Consider the following 17,175-nt stretch of genomic DNA (forward strand, 5'->3'; position numbering starts at 1 on the left):
ATACAAATAAAATGCCTTAAATCCTATCCTATATAATTCCTATACAACTTTGTGAGTTTCTTTATTATGGTCTTCACCATGCTGTTAAGTGGAAACTTCAGAAGGACTTCAGAAGAAGAGTAGTTGATGCTTATCAGTCTGGAGAGGGTTATAAAACCATTTCTAAACATCTGGAGCTTCATCTATCATCATCATAAACTATTTTATATAGTGCCTTTGAAAGTGGCTTCTCAAAGCGATTTACAGAATGACAGGAATAAAAAAATACACAAGATACTGTTTGCACAATGAGAATATACAATAAGAGGAGACAGTAGACGGGGGTACTGAATACAGTAGGAGCAGAGGGGTAAATAACAGAACCAGTTAAGTAAGGTTTTGAGTCTAGATTTGAAGGAATTTAGGGAAGGTGACTTTAGAGAAGGCCCTGTCACTCATGTGTAGTGTAGATGGGCTTGGGGGCAGGTAGGAGAATTAGAAGAGCAAAGGTTGTGAAAGGAGGGAGTAGAATGATAGCAAATCTATCCTATATCAGACAAATAGTCTACAAATAGAAAATATTTAAGAAGAAAACCCGGAGAACAGTAAGGATCTGCTTTATCGGCATTTGTGAAGTTGAGATGCCCTGATTAAAAAAAGTGCACTAAAGTAAAGTCTTTATTTCACACAGAAGAAGGGTCAGGGCTTAAGAAACAAAATCAGTTTATTTGATGAACTCTTTTTAATCTGAATTTGACCATTTCTTGTAATTTAACGTTTCATTACGGCTGTGATGAATGCAGTTGACTATTAGTTTTTTTCCAATGAGGCTTGCCCAAAAAGAACCACATGCAGGCAACGTGACTTGACGAATATAATCATTTTCGTCTTTCAGTACATTGTATGATGCAGAGCAAAGTTCCAGGCAAAGAATTTCTATCTTGGGAAGCCATAATTAACTGACCTCTTCAGAATAGTTTCCCAGATCATATACGATGTTCAAAGTAATAAGATCTCAAGGCTTCTCAGAACCCAAGAGCTGTTCCTGAACCTGAATGATTCTATAGAGAAACAAATAATTCTTCTCTATCATTTTTTTTGTTTGTTAACTTAACAGTAAACTGATTTATTTGGAAAAAGATAGGATGTAGATGTAGGATATAGATAAGATGTAGGATAATAGAGCTAACAGATAAAAGCAAAAGCTTAGCTATTTTGCAGAGAACACTGAATAATAAGATAACTGATTTGCATTCCTTTGTATACAATTAACAGCTTCATTTATGCTCTGCTGCTATACTTAAAATGATAACACCATTTTCTCTTTACTGTTTTCAATTGAATACATATCTCAGTGAAAGCCCAAACAGTCTGAGACTAACTATCCTGGCTTACACTGAATAAGCCAAACTGCAAATTTCTCAGTTCCTTACAATAAAGGCTTTCTCTACAGGGAATGAAAGCTTTGAATTTTGAGTGCTCTTGCCTTAGGTGACCTGCAGAAAACAATTGCTATTCATACTATTCATTTGAATTGACAGCAAAAACTGTGAAAGCTTAATCGGATTTGGTCGAAATAACCCAGACGATCTATATGCATCGTCACACCCCCACAAACACACTTCTAAAAATAACCTTCAGCTTTGAGAAACACACAAGATTAGTGAGATCTGAATTATGAAATGAAAATGATTTCTTAAGAAGCATACCAACAACAAGAAACAATTGGAGAGGAAAACGCAAACCATATGGTGATAGCTAACAGTATGGACGTGACAGACTACTGCAAGGGTAACGTGATCCTGTTGTGATGGAGAAATCATTCAGAAAACAAAACCTCTTCCATAAAATATCTGCATCCAAACTTCATGCAAAGGCTGCAGCGAGGCTACAGTATGTGAAATCCTTTGAAGCCACAGCAGTTCCCCGATAAAGGAATTTGTGTCTAGTTTTTCAATGAAAAACAGCTGGAGCTAAGCTAAGCAGAGCTCCAATCAATGTGAAATAAAGAGAAATAGGTGTAAACTGCTCTTCAGATGCTGTGATACATCTTGATGCTATCATCTTTGAAATGCATTTCATTGATACTTCCCAAAGACCTTTTTTTATTCAATCACTTTACTAATAGTTCATTCATATGCATTTTAGCTTGTGTGATGGAAAAACTAAAAAGTGAGATCTTCATTTCATAAATATCAGACATTTTACTTGCTATGGAATTACAAGCAGCTGCATGCTGGCGTTTCACTGTGCCACTTCAGAATTAATTAGAAGCCGTAACCACGACAGAAAGAATATAGTGTAGCTATAACCAAAACTGGATTATTATTACAGTGTAAGATTTACGGTATAAAATTATTTTTATGACACTATATTTAAGTCGTTACCATTAACCTCAAATTATTTTTTAACGGTGCTGTTCATCTTTACAGCAGCATGTGCATGTTTTTTCTCAATTTATGAGCTCAAGTGAACCCAAAGCATGAGACTTGGTCAATTAGACGGACGGAAAGATTTTCTCCTTCATGTTAGAAACTTTCAATCCTTTAGTTTTTTGTTTCCTTTAGTGGAACCTTTGTCGTGTGCACACAGTGAAATGTATAAAAGGATAAGCCCAGAGAAGAAAGGAGAATGACACAGCAGCAAGATTTCATTGCCACACTTCAGTTCATTGTTTTGATTACGTTATAATACTGGCATGTCTTCTTGTGGGCCTCATATACTTCCCTCCTCTCCTGAATTAAACAGGCCCTGTCCACTGCCAAGAATCTGTTGTGTAATTTTAGATTGGAAGAGAAATAGTATTTTAAGCGACTCTTATCTTACCCAACAACAAAAAAAAGTCCCTCTTGTAATGTCATGAAAACGAATACGATCTTGAGTACGCAATGACCAAAAAGGCAATAGGTCGAGCGTTTTTTTGTTTAGAATAAGTCTCCTCTTGGCTCACTGCCCTTTTCACTTCAACTTTAAGCTTTATTTTTTTTCTGAGACATTGTAGTTTCTAATGACTTCCTACCTTCTATGTCCCTAAATGCTGCTAAAAGGTTTTCCAACATTCAGTCATCTAAGCTGAAATCCTTATTAGTGGTGGCACCTGACCTCTCTTTGTCATGCTGTGGAACTCCACAGCTTCATACCAGACAGAAGAGAGTTTGGTAATACTCTTTTCCAACTGCTTGTGGGTTTGGAACTGCTCACAAGGGAGCAAAATTGGGCTTAAAAGTAAAACTGGCAATGTGATAGATGTTTGACGTTCTCAGCAATTGCATTTCATCAAAGAATTTTGCAGATTAAGTACATGCCATAGAGTGACTAGCTAATTTATTTTTCATTTCCTGTAATTGTTAAATTCCTACTTTTTCCCAGAAAATAAGACAGAAATTTAATAAGAAATAATGCCTTAGTGTGAAGCTATGCAAGTGCAATTACATTAACACAGGGAGCATTTGATGTATAAGCACCTCTTTTCACTGATGTCTAGAACACTAGCACCTTTGGTATAGGTACTATAGATGTGTTCTGTTCAATAAGCAACTTTATCAATGTACTGTACTGTCATTTCTCTGAAGAGGTGTAATGTAGAGCCTGCTGCATATTAAACATTGGAACAAAAAGTCCTTGTAAGATTTAATTTTTAAAAACTAAGTTTGATTTTAAACTTCTTATGATTCACATTAAATAACTGACTAAAGTTTGGTAATGTAAAATTTAAAATGTTAAATGTTAAATGATAATGACATCCATTCCATTTGAAACCTATCCCATAAACAGCAGTTATTTTTTCTTAATTTTAAATAAAGTTCCATTTTAAGTTAATTATTGTTTGTTCCTCTTTAAAGTATTTTTTCTAGAAAAAAATATGAGAGATGGATAAACCCACATTTTATTGAATAAACTGAGCTTGTAATGGCTGCAAGCTGTTTTTCTTTCATCACCGGGGTTGATGAACAAAGTCAAACAGAACATTGTGTCTTTTACAGTAAACTCATTACATGCTGTTATTTCCTTGTGTGGTATTTAAAAAAAAAAATTGGGATGTGTATTTAATCGGCCTGTTTTGTTGCAGCAATCTTTTGTTGAGGCCCTCAAGAGGCATGACTGAGGACATACTTGTTCCCCATAAACCTCAGAAAGTGCCTTGCAATTATTACCTTTCTCAATGGAATACATGCCCCCCAAAAGGCCAGCATAGTGGCACAGTGGTTAGCAATGCTGCCTCACAGTGCTGAGGCTCTGGGTTCACATCCTGGGGTGCTACTGTACCTGCATGGGGTTTGTATGTTCTCCCTGTGTTCAAGTGGGTTTCCTCCCCTAGTCCAAGCTTGCTGGTAGGCTAATTGGCTTTTGAGAAAATTGGCCCTGGTGTGGTTGTTTGTCTGTGATAGACGATATCCCACCTTGTGCCCTTTGCTTGCAGGGTTAAGCTTGGGCTACCCCTGTGACCCTGTACTGGATAAAATTGATAATTTTATCCATTTAGGGGCTATACCCCTAAAAAGAAGAAATATTTTTCTAGCAATTTGACTTTATCCTTAATGATTCACAAAAAGTTAAAGAGATATTTTGTCTCTCTTAAACAAATAAAAACACATAAAACAGAGCTGTAATGCGACAAAATGTCACTTTACATACCAAGTATACACACACTGTAGCCCTCTGTAATCAATTACCTTTCACAATTGTTTCCACAAGCACAAAAAGAATCATTTACACAAGTAAATATAAAAGTAGTTTTCCCAGCACTGTATGTAAATATAGAAAAACTTGTTTCTTCTAGCTTTCTCAGTATTTTTTGATAGAGGATTTGCTTTATGGTCATTTTGACTTCCTTTTAAATTTTTTTTCCATTGTCATACCCACTTGACGTGGCTTCCAGCTATAATCCCCACAGTTACCACCCTAACGCACACAATTTTGAGCATCTCCTCTTTCTACACATCAGAGGCAGCACAGCTCCGGACTGGAGGTTCAGTGCCATTCAGAGCAAATGTTTATGTCCCTCTCATACAGCACTGCACACCTGCCTGGGAAGCCATGACCAACAACCTGACCTGGTCCCGTCATAGACAAAGTCATCACGAGTGCACACCAGCACCCCTGCTTCCTCAGGAGACTCAGGAGATTTGGTATGTCTTCACAAACACTCACAAATTTCTTCAGATGCACTATAGAAAGCATTCTCACTGGATGCATGACAGTTTGGTATGGCAATTGCTCAAACATGAACGTTAAACAAATTACCTAAGATGGTGGAGACAGCTGAGGTCATCACTGGTACAGAACTCCGTTCCATTCAGACCATTTTCACCACACGTCACTGTGTGAAAATTTTGCATAGAGCTATCTAAATGCTGGTTAAAGTTATACTTGCTACCTTGTTCCTGTCTCCAAGAATTATGATGTCATTTGTTATGTCTCTTTCTATGTCAGTGATGTGACATCTTTTCTATCATCTATTACGTCATTTGTCAGGTAAGGAAACATGCAAGTAAGCATTTCATTGCACTCAGATACGTATGACAATTAACTGGATGAACTTGGACTTGATTAGAGTAGCTGTGTCATTGAGAGCTGGGAGAGCCCTGGCTTACTAATCAATCACTCTATGCCCAACCATTCTCAGCTAATAGTGCACTGTCGCTCTCAAACACACTTGACTAGTGACATGAATTGGCTTGGACCTGTGATCATAGAGCTCCACCTGCATTTAATCTTAAGTGGTTAACCGTATGTTGTGTGGAAGAGTTGGGATGAAAACAGGATGAAAGTACAGGATGTAAAGACTGAGGTTTTGATCCAAAAAGGGAAAAATAATGGTTTTTGACACTGTTCCTGGATGATTTGTCTTTGCAGTTATTTACAAGCACTCCTGTTGCCAAGAAAGAGTTCCAGACCAACAGAACTGAATAACATAAAAGAAAATGTAATGAGTAGCACGGCTTCACTGCGGACTTAGTAGATGCTCAATTTATATTGTAGCTGTCATTCACCCAGACCTGGAAATATGGAATCTGGAGACTCTGGGGCTGGGCAGCATGTAGGAGTACTAATGCAAGCAAGATGCCATGAGTGGTGCATAGAAATAAAGGTGGTTGGAGTTTGAATGTCTGAGTCTTGCCAGGAAGCATGCCTCAGATCATCTTCCACCTCTCCCTTTCCAGGAGGTCTGCTTGAGATTTTTTGACATAACCTTGGTTGCTGTTCACCTGTATTTGAGCACATGTGTTTCTAGGGTATATATTTTTCCCATTTGCACCACCTATGGCCACAGTGCCAGCCTTAGTCTTCCTAAAATGTCTTGAGATGCCACTGAAATTACTACTGCAGAAACTTGATCCATTTTACCTACCGCCTATGCCCAATACGTTTGTTTTTATAATGTGCAAAATTAGCTCTCTATTTTTAGTTTCTCTTTCGCAGTAAGATACACATAAAAATGGAGTTCTTCATAATGTTCCACAATCAAGAAAATGAAATGTTTGATCAGCTACAGAAAGAAAATGATAAATGATTGGCCAAATAAAACCTCTGGAGGCATTTCTGTATCCAAGTGGGTGTGTGAAAATATTTATGATTAACCTAACACATTAACATTTATGAGACAGAAAAAAAAGTTCCCAGCGTGCGCACGCAGAATAATATCTGATGTTTTACTGATCTCTTTCACTTGATTTGCTATTCTTGGATTTCACTGGTTGTGTCTTAAATAGAGATTAATGAAAATAAATCCTTGCTGTAAGAACTTTAGCAAATACATATCTGATAATAAGCTTCTGAAATAGGTGAGTGACAATGCCACTGGCTTCTGTGAGGCACAATGTGCATATAATGGGTGTTTCCTCTTATAGCTCTGCCAAGTGAAACTGGCAAACCATGCCAGGTTACCGCAGCATATTGCAATACACATATAATTATATATAAACTGTTGTCTGTTGCTTATCTGCCCTGATCCAGCAAATGACTATTTCTAAATTCTCTAAGATTGTGTTCTTAACCTGCAATGGTGCTACAATTGTGCCTTATAGTACAGCTAGTCAATACGTCTCACAAAGAGTGAAGATGGCTTTTTAAAACAGTTTGTTTCATTAAAATCTTAATATGAGTGAATTGTGTTCATATCTACAGTAAATAGTTACTGCAAGTATAGATATATTACAACTAGTTCAAGTAGGGAGCTGCATAAGCATGCGTAGGCTGCAAAGGAACAAGTAAAGGTTTATTCTGTGTGTTACAACCAAATTCTGCATGAGCCCTCACTAATTCCTCATTTTCTAATCATGCCTCAGCTCTCCACAATTTAAACCCTCTTGTATCGCTTTTCCACGCTCTGTAACAAGTCCCTGACTTGTCAGCTTGCTGCTAGCTCAGTCTACTCGTTCCCCGCTATTCTCTCCTTTGGATTGTTCTGGATTTGCGACCTCAGCCTCAGGTCTGAACTAAACAGGGTCTAGCTGTTTATTTCGCTGCTGGTCTAACACCATGCTGAAAAGAAACACAACATTTCACCCGAAGAAGGCTCCACAGCCGAAATGTTGTGTTTCTTTTCTTCTCTCCATGGAATGAACCTTTACTTGTTCCTATACTACAACTTGATTATTATCTGCATTTGCAGCTGATAACCTTGTTGTAGTGGATAACACACCACTATACAGTGTACATGTACAGTACATCTAATACTAATTGAATTGCAAGATCTCATCTCATACAGCTATGGTGCCAGCCAGTTTTGAAATTTTACAAGATTACATGAATTGTACAATATGGAGATCTGGAGCTAAATTTATTACTCTTTTCATTATCTTAGTGTGAAAAGAGTTTGTAAATGATCATGTATAGGGAAGTGATACAGATCATTCTGAATAGTTAATTGTTTTTTCTTAATTATCCAGAAATATCCAGTGTTTTCCAAAAAGGCCACAGAGTGCTGCAGGGGGAAGAGTCAGCTCACAAGGAGTGGTCTGATGGGAAGTGCAGAGACCCACTTCAGGTGTGAGGAGCTGTGGACATGTGGTTTTGAGTGATCTCTCTCCACAGATATACTGTAAGCAGAGTATTGGCTATTGCCTAAAAGGCATGAAATACCTTTTTTCAGCCAATCATCCCTCATATTTTACATGTGAAATGAAGTAGAAAATGCCTGAAACAACAGTGCCAGGATGGTGAAAACCAGGGAGGAAGATAAAGAAAATGTAAGATGTCATTATGCACAGCAGAAAGAAACACAGTAATAATAAACACTTTCAGAAAAATACAATATTCAGATTCTGTCAGAGGAATTATTGAGAGGCACAGAGCATTTAGTATAACATAAACGTGGATGCTGAAAAGAAAATGGTAGATAATGAACGCATTCAGAGAGGCACAGAGAGGCAGGGAAAAATCCCTATTTAATAACAGAATAGTTAAATGCTCAAAACTCTGTAATAAATGTGTCTGGAAGAACAGTACAGAGACATCTGACCTCAGAAGATGTGTACATGCAGACTTAGGTTCAAACTATATCTGACAAAACAACATGAAATTAAAATAAATTACATGAAAAGTACATGATCAAATCATATGCACGTTGTGTTCTGAAGCCAAGGTCAAGTTATTACCCAAAAATAGTCTGATTGACTGAATTGTCTGAATGCTTGGAGAAAATAAGGAACAATTTCAAAGAAGAAAACACCACAGTACTGTAAAATATACAGTAAACTGTGTATGGTTTCATTATAATATGTTTCTATTTCTGAATTACTATTGACATAATAATTGATATTATTAGTAATACCATGAGACTGAAGATTTTTCAAAACAGTATTTTCCAACTTGACAACAATCCAAAATCAAAAGTTGTCAAAACCCACTTTATAGTGCTTATGAAGAGGAATCACATAATCACTTTGTGATTGGGCATCTCAGTTGTGAGACTGGAATCCTATAGACATGCAGTGGTGAAATTGGAAAACTACTGTAAGCAAACATCATACATTCTTTTGGTTGTCAGCTGACATATGAAGAGAACTACAGAACTGCATCTACTACAGCCACCTTACATTTGTAATTCAAGTCAAAAGCATCACACACATTATTGAAATTAATGGTATCAATGCTTTTGTAAAGGGACTTCATAACTGTTAATTTAACAAAATGTATTGTTAGATCACTGTAAATGTTCACATCTTACATTTTGGATTTGTGCATTTTTCTGAACAGTACTTATCTAGTTTATACTGTAAATTGGATAATTCTTTGAAATAAGCAATTTCAGGAAATACTATTTGTGAAACTAGACTAAACCACCTGACGGTAGTCCTAAAAATATATAGGCCAGGCACAGGATAGTGCACAAAGTGTTTGTTTACAAAAAGGGTTCTGGTACACTAAAAAAAAATTACCAAAAGAAAATCACAAAACATTCAACAAAAATAATGAACTGCCATTTGTTAAAGGAAATTCCCTAGTAACTGTTTATTAGGCCTTAAATCACACAGGCTATATGCAGTAGCAACATACACAGGATACACTACAAAGAGAAAACTAGCTTGCTACACCATAAGTACCAGGTTAAATAGCCTAAGCTCCTCCCCCAGCTCCTCTTGATGGACAGTTGAACCAGGCTGAGACAGGGACTGTGATCCTGATTCAAAATGGCGGAACACGACGATAAGGAGAAGACTGTGGATCCATAAAAGGTAAGGCAAAAATACTATCAATGCTATGATTAAATTAATAAATACTTGTTTACACTTACCACATTATACTGTAAATATAAAGATCTAATGTCCTTTGTTCTGGGATTATAATAAGATAATAGAAAAGTAAATAAAGAATATGCAACTTTATGAGATACCTCAGTAGAGATCATGCAATCCAGGTGTAGAATAGTCCTTTATCACAGCATGTCTGCAGCTATACTGTATATATTATGTATAAACTGCAAGAATGTTAGATGTATGAATACATTAGATATGTGAGCTTTTTTAGAAGGGGATATTTTTGGATTCGTCTGACCATGTAAAATCTGTTTTTAATTAATCTTGGAAATGCATGGCAAAATGCATTGTCTCATAGATCTCCCTTAGAGCAGCTGCATTTACAGGTGTGCTCTTAAACTGTGAATACAACAGTGTGCTCCTTGTGAAAAATCTGGAAGGGCATTCTGTGTAAGGTAACTTTAATAGAGAGTATGCAGTTTGTGCTGTGTGCCAACAACTTTCTACTAAAAAACATGTGATCGTTAGGTTCCTGCCCATGCCATTTGATCTGAATCCATGACGTTTCTATTCTTGGAGATACCTGGAAGATGACAAATTTCAACCTAGGACATTCTTTGATAATATAAAGGCAGTAATGTAGCAGACGTTTATCCAGCTTTTCCTGTCATTACGTGTCCTTTGGGATTTGTGTGTTGAATAAGATTCAGCATGGAGGACATGATTTTTAATTTGATTAATGCTTTTTATCAGCTGACAGAGGTTTCAGTTGCCTCTTTTTATATACTGTACAAGTGGATTTGGCGCTTGTTTATACTGCTTGAAGTTTGCTGGAGCAGCTGAAGCACCATGTCCAAAGGAACAGCAGCAGTTTCCTCACCTGGAACTGGAATTCACACTGGGACTTTCAGGAGTACATAGAACTAAAGAATAATCCACATAGACATAATGCAGTATAATGTCATTGTATGGTATCATTATAAGTAGGAACTTAGTTCAGAGATTTTAATTTAAAAATAGAAAGGTAGAAAACACATTGTAATCAGTAATTTACTTTTGTTTTCATTTTTAATGAGCTTATTAATGAACCACAGGAGTCAATTCCTTTTCATTACATTGTCAAATAAACACATAGCACATCAGCTCACCTCCATATTTCCAGTGAATCCATTGGGATAATTGCATAATATAAAAATGTTATGTTACTATTTCTGTTCTTTGAAGTTTATTTCTGTAAGCATTATTAAAAACCTATTGACTGTTCTATCAATAATGTTTTCAAACGAAGCTGGAAGATGAGCCTTGTCTTGTTTTTAATGCATATTCTTGGTTTATAATGCTGCACAAAATCTTACTTCATGTTTTTACCACCATACTGCTAATTTCTAACAGCATGCAGTCATATTTCTGAACAATAGGTGGCACCAGTCAGAATAAGCTCTTCTAGTCTTGAACACATGTTCTGTTAGTTTATTCCACTGAAGATATTTCCCTCCAACCAAATGTTCTGCTTTGCAGAAGACTGGGTTTGGGAAAGTCAAAGCTGTGGTGGTAACAATGGGAAACCATCTGTGTTTGCTTTCTGGGAAAATGCTAATGTTGTCTTAGGAGTAAAAGCTAATGCATTCAAAAAATTAAAAATAAATCTTAATTCAAGTCATGAGTGCTAAAAAAATCTGTGACTGAGTCAAGAATTCTCACACCTTTCAAAAACATTCTGCTAGTCGAAAAAAGTCAAATAGAGCAGAAGCGTTTCACAGGGAAATGATTTGGTCCTGATTTTAGTAGGAAACAAGGCGTTTGTCAAAAATATTGCTCTGAAAATTCTGACATAAAAGTATAACTTTCAGTAAACTTTCATATATACTTTCAGTTAAAACCTTTTAAATCGTATATTTATTTTAAAGTTAAAGTGCAATACATTTTTCCTTTCTTTTATTTTAGCACTTACACTATCTATGGTTTAGGCTTTGATACAGCATTGCTACTGTATTGTGCAAATAATGTTCCTATCGCCTTTGGTAAACACCGCTTACCAAAATATATTGTAGAGAAAAATCTAGCTGGCAGACACTGAGAGACATCAGCATTTGTTAGTCATTCTGGCTGTGGTGGCGGTTGTGGTCTGAATACCACAAACCACGCAAATACGTGCACATGAAAGGTGGCTGTGCTCAGGCGAACTGAGTCAATATCCAGGCAGCCCATGACTGATGTGTGTGCCAGGACTTCCAGGAAACACAAGGGTTGACATGTGCCTGTAAGAGACAATATGAAGCTGAAACTAAGGTATGTTTATATATACTGTACATGCTTGCCTATAAATGTTTCTAAAATTTCTCACACTCTTAGAGAAAAGAGGAACATTCGACCAAATTAAAATTCTCTTACACTCAAGAAAAATACGTTTCTTAGATCTCCTACTCACAACTATCTTGTTCATTTCTCCTAGGGGCAGGAAAGAAAATAAGCACTATTAGGTCAGATATACATGCATTCTTTTCTAACTTTAGAATTCCATTTGCACCTTCTCCAAGCTGTGCTAGTGTTCTTAGCTCAATATTAAAGTTAGTATTTTGATCTGGTTTTAAAGCCATCAATTAAATTAACAACAAATCATAACAACATAACACTGTCCCAGCCTGTAAGACATCTTAGAATCTCCGTCTGCTTACTTCCTTCAATTTGCTACACAAATATCATCTGTCTTGTATTAAAGGGGCATTTATAGACTGTAGAAAAAACATTTTATGTAATACCTTCTGTCAGAATTGGGAATTAAAAAACATCTTACTTACCGAATGATCAATAAGTATCTCCTGGTTTGCACATTAGTTGCATAACAAATTAACTACAATTATTTATTTTAGTTAAAATTAACTGAAAACTGTTGTTGCTGGAGCACCGTCACAGGTAAAATCATTATGCTGATAGCATGTGTCATCAACAGGTTTGATCAACAGGCCATCTACTATGAAAGTCACAGGTTGCTATTGTGTATGGCCAGCACTGGAAACAAGTTCTCCATCTGTGGTGCAGCTTGCAGATGCTGGATTTCTGTCCCAATTCCTGTAGTAAAGCTGGGGAAGCCATACTGTATGCCTGTTCACCAGTCTCTGAGCCACAAGATGTCCCAGCTCACTCTATGGTGGTCATTATGGTCATTAGGTCATCCATGGCATGATCTTGCAAGAAATCCACTGCTACAGTAAGTAGCATGAGGGTGTGCACTGTCATACAGGAATGCTGTTGTGTCGGAATGAGCCCACGGGATGAGCAGCAAGTCAGAAGCCAGGACATGATGAATGATATGATCAATGTAGCCCTGTGCTATTTGGTGAACATCTGAGTAACTACAGGTGAAGTTCTGTTAAGTTGAGAGACTTAACCACGGCTACCACACTTGAACCTTGACGTAACAGACGCTTCTGTAACTTAATGCTGTTCTACAGGGTGGAGACATTGTCACCACTCCCAGGCTAGAGGACCAGGTGCGGTATTATTCTGGCACATCCCCAAGCTTGGCATGTTAAACCTACCAGGTGCTGAAGCCCTACTTGTATAACACCCATGATGCCTGAGGCACTCCAGATGCACCATTACAACAAATAACATAGCAAACAAACAGCAAATGGTAAGGATAATAATAATAATAATAATTGCTTACACTTATATAGCGCTTTTCTGGACACTCCACTCAAAGCGCTTGTTGTGTATCAGGAACAAAATAAATATTCCGTTCATAAATACCAGCAATGAAGAATATCTTTTTGAAATGCAAGGCAGCCCATACTGTATATTATACACCTACATAACCTGAAATAACTATTTTAGACCAACTTTATTATTCTTGGAAATGTTTTGAAGAGTCAAGTTTCTACTCAGACTTTCTTTACTAAGTCTGAGAAGATCATTATCATTATCTGACGCCTTTAAGCTGTCAAATTAATTTTTTCTTCTCTAGTAAAGGATAATACGTCACTTTAAATTTTATTTTGTCTATGGCTTTTTTTCTCAAACAGATTTTGTAAATTTCTAACACTGGAGAAGATCAATCAAAGCTGAAGAGAATAGCTTGTGATGGTCTTTCATTTTTAGCCAAGCAATATGCAAAAAAGAACAACTGACTTAGCTGGGGATCTGTGTGGACCTGTCTTGATAAGTAACACCTCTCTGCTATATTGTTGATTCCTGTCATCTACGTGATGTCTTTAGCTCCATTAAGCCTTTTGTGCCATATTTAACTGATCTGAATTCTGTAACAACAGTGTCCTTTTCCAGTTTCTAGTGGAACTTACTTAATTCCCATGGTAGATATTCTAGTCTGCCTACAGTGAATTTAATAAGTCTAGAGATACAGTATCTAGATTACAGTTACTGTATGAAGTTTATCCTTTACAGTCCCCTGTTTATAACCTTTCCCTTCCTGACACACATGTTTCTTGATATCAGATCATGGTAGGAGGTATTTTGTTGCTGTTGAGGTCATAGGCTTACCATCTGTTGGCTCTCAGGATCGCTGGAAAATCGGCACTGTTCGAACCTACCAACAGTTAAAAGATGAGAAACCTAGATAGGGAGGAGGTCTGGACTGGAAGCCGAATTTCAAATTGCATCCCATTAACAATTGAAAATTAACATGGTAAGAAGCTGTCAAATTGTAGAGAGCCACCTGAAGCCAACTGTTTAGGTACAATAATGTAGGAGACCTTCCGGCTATATTGATGACAGTGTGAGAATGTGGATTCACATACTGTATGTGCTCCACATTAATATGCAGTGTATCTCCAATAGCACTGCTTATTGAAATGTATCTCTCTCTCTCAATATAAATGTTATGCACAACAAAAAGCAGTGCATATTGACACATCAGTTCATCTGTCTCGAATGCATAAGTGCAAGCAAATATCTCAATAGTAAATTAACCCAGGTCTGCCTGTAATTGTAGAAAACAAGATATGCAATATAGGGTGACAAATGTGTTTTTCTGTTTGAGAACAGATAAATGTTTGCTAGGTCATGGTCGGATTTTTGTCTGTCAATCTTTAACCCCTGAATCACAAAAAGCATTGATGTATGGATGTTTGTCATAAAAGCTGTCCTTTGGTGAACCCAATCAGGCTTTGCTGATAGAAAAAGTAGTCGAAGAAGTCCTTTTAGCAAAAACAAAGCTTATGATCAAAGAAACATTAAAAACAACATTTTAGTTTTTTATAAAAAGGCCCCAACAGTCGGATACCTTCTTTAACTGCATCCAAGATGAACAAGGATTCCATTATCAAGACGTTTTTTTTATTTGATAAGGTATTGCCATTTGCCATTTGCCTAATAAGAGTCTGAAATTTCTTCTAAAATGAACCTCTGGTCAGGACAGTATCCATCCTATTTGCACAGTGAATCTCCTTTCTCACTGCCAGCAAAGCTGGTTTCAGAATGATAGGTGCCCATGGGTCAGTGATACAGTATGGGAAACCAAACCGATTGCCAGCATTCCTGTGGACATCAAGGACTTCACAATCTCAGACTTGTCAGTTTTCTCTGCACACCACACTTCAAGCATGCCATTTTCATATTTTAATTACACATACTGAAGGGCATTAAATATACAACAAAAGTTTCCAATCTTTATTTGTTGCGTTTTTAAATACCCTCAGTCCACGTACAGTTCTTTATGTACATACTAGGTATACTTGTCCATTGTATAATATACTGTGTGTGAACATTTTCCCTTAAAAAGGAAACAGTACATTTTTATTGTTTTTCCACATAGTAACTGAAAGAGAGCGATAGAGGCAAAAAGAGGTGCCCTACAGAACACTGTAACTGACAGAGTTAAACTGAAGCTGAAAAGCCCTGTAATACTGACTGCAGAGCAGTGAACACTGACTGGCTTCCTGCTAATAAATCCACCCCTTCATATAATCCCCCTCTGTGCTTCCTGGAATTTTACTGTCTGTTTTCGTCTTTAACGTGGTGTCATCTCCAGGGGAGCAGATATGGTCTCTCTTCCTCAACCCTGTAGTGTTTTGAGTGGTTGTACAGATTTTAAAAATCTTACAAAATCGTATTATATTATAATCTTGCCTCTTTACTAATACTACTAATGCACTTTATATAGATGTTACATTGTTCTTCAGTTAAAGATTGGTTCATCAAAGCATTCCAAATATCTCAATATTTAAATTATGGTGTTTTCTCTAAAATGTGACTTTCTGAGAAGTCTATATAAAACTGAATATTGGGATACATTCATTAGAGGATCTTCTTTTCCTAATGCAGCAGTAAGAGATGTTAGATGTAAGGCTATATACAGTACATGCAGGGAAAGTTATTGAATTAATCTATATTTGTACTTTTCTATAATATTTCCTTCACACATTATATCATATGTGTGATGCATTTTTACTCATAGATGTTTATTAACATGACCAGTCAAACAAGGTTATTACTTTATCAACACCGTAATACAAAATGTCAGGTAATTTAATGTAAAGTGCAAATTGGAGAAACAATCACTTAAAATATTTTCTGTTGTCTAATAGCTGCAGATATTGTAAACAGCAGCTAACTCATTGGAAAGAAGATGTACAATGCTGTAATTCAACCCTGCTGTACCAACTGTTTCACTGGTAATGAAATTACAGTTTCGCAGATTATCCTAAAAGAAACAAGACAAAAAAAATGATAAGAATCAAATAATGCAAAATGTTTAAGAATTAATTGCACATAACGATTAAAAAATAAGTTGATCAATTGTAAAACTCTAAAGCGTTTCACTGCACACCATTTAATTCCATAATAGCGTCAGTAATGCTTTGGTGACAATGTTGATCTTTCCTGATTAAGGCTGTAATACTTAGAGAGGTTAAGGCCATTACAGTATTGCCAGTGTGTTAAAAAATAATTTACCAGCATTGCAAAATACTCCATCAGTAGGGAGATGTTTACGGAAACAACATAGCTTTGCCAACAATTTAACAACTAATTTCACAATACTGCCCCCTGCCAATGTCTATCATATGTAAATAGTACCATTAAGAAAAAAAACAGCTCCAAATAACAAAGATGAAAACTCCTTCAAAACATGTTTTTGATTGCTGTTTCTTTACATAGCTGTCCCTCCTCTCCATTTTACCTAAGTACAGCTCTTAGAGGTTACTCTGCTACATCCACAGCTTAGACAGAAAATCCTAAACATATGTTTGCACGATATCACAGTGACCAGGACAAACAGACATTAAATAAAGTGGGAGCTGTTTGCTCTAGATTTGATGGAGTTACCTCAATTCCATCTCACTATGCCAAGTTTCTTTTTATATAATGAAGTAAAACATAGAGTAATTCCTTTAGACATTAGATCTGTTCTCCAGGTGATGCATATTTATCTTCTAAAGGCCAGAACTAATTGACTCTAGTGATCAGATCTGTTTCAAAATGTACTTATTCGTACATTTGATCATGTTGGTAATACAAATGACTGTACCACTGTACTTCA

The sequence above is a fragment of the Lepisosteus platostomus genome, chromosome 10, assembly GCF_059453375.1.
Source record: "Lepisosteus platostomus isolate fLepPlt1 chromosome 10, fLepPlt1.hap1, whole genome shotgun sequence".
Classification (NCBI taxonomy): domain Eukaryota; kingdom Metazoa; phylum Chordata; class Actinopteri; order Semionotiformes; family Lepisosteidae; genus Lepisosteus; species Lepisosteus platostomus.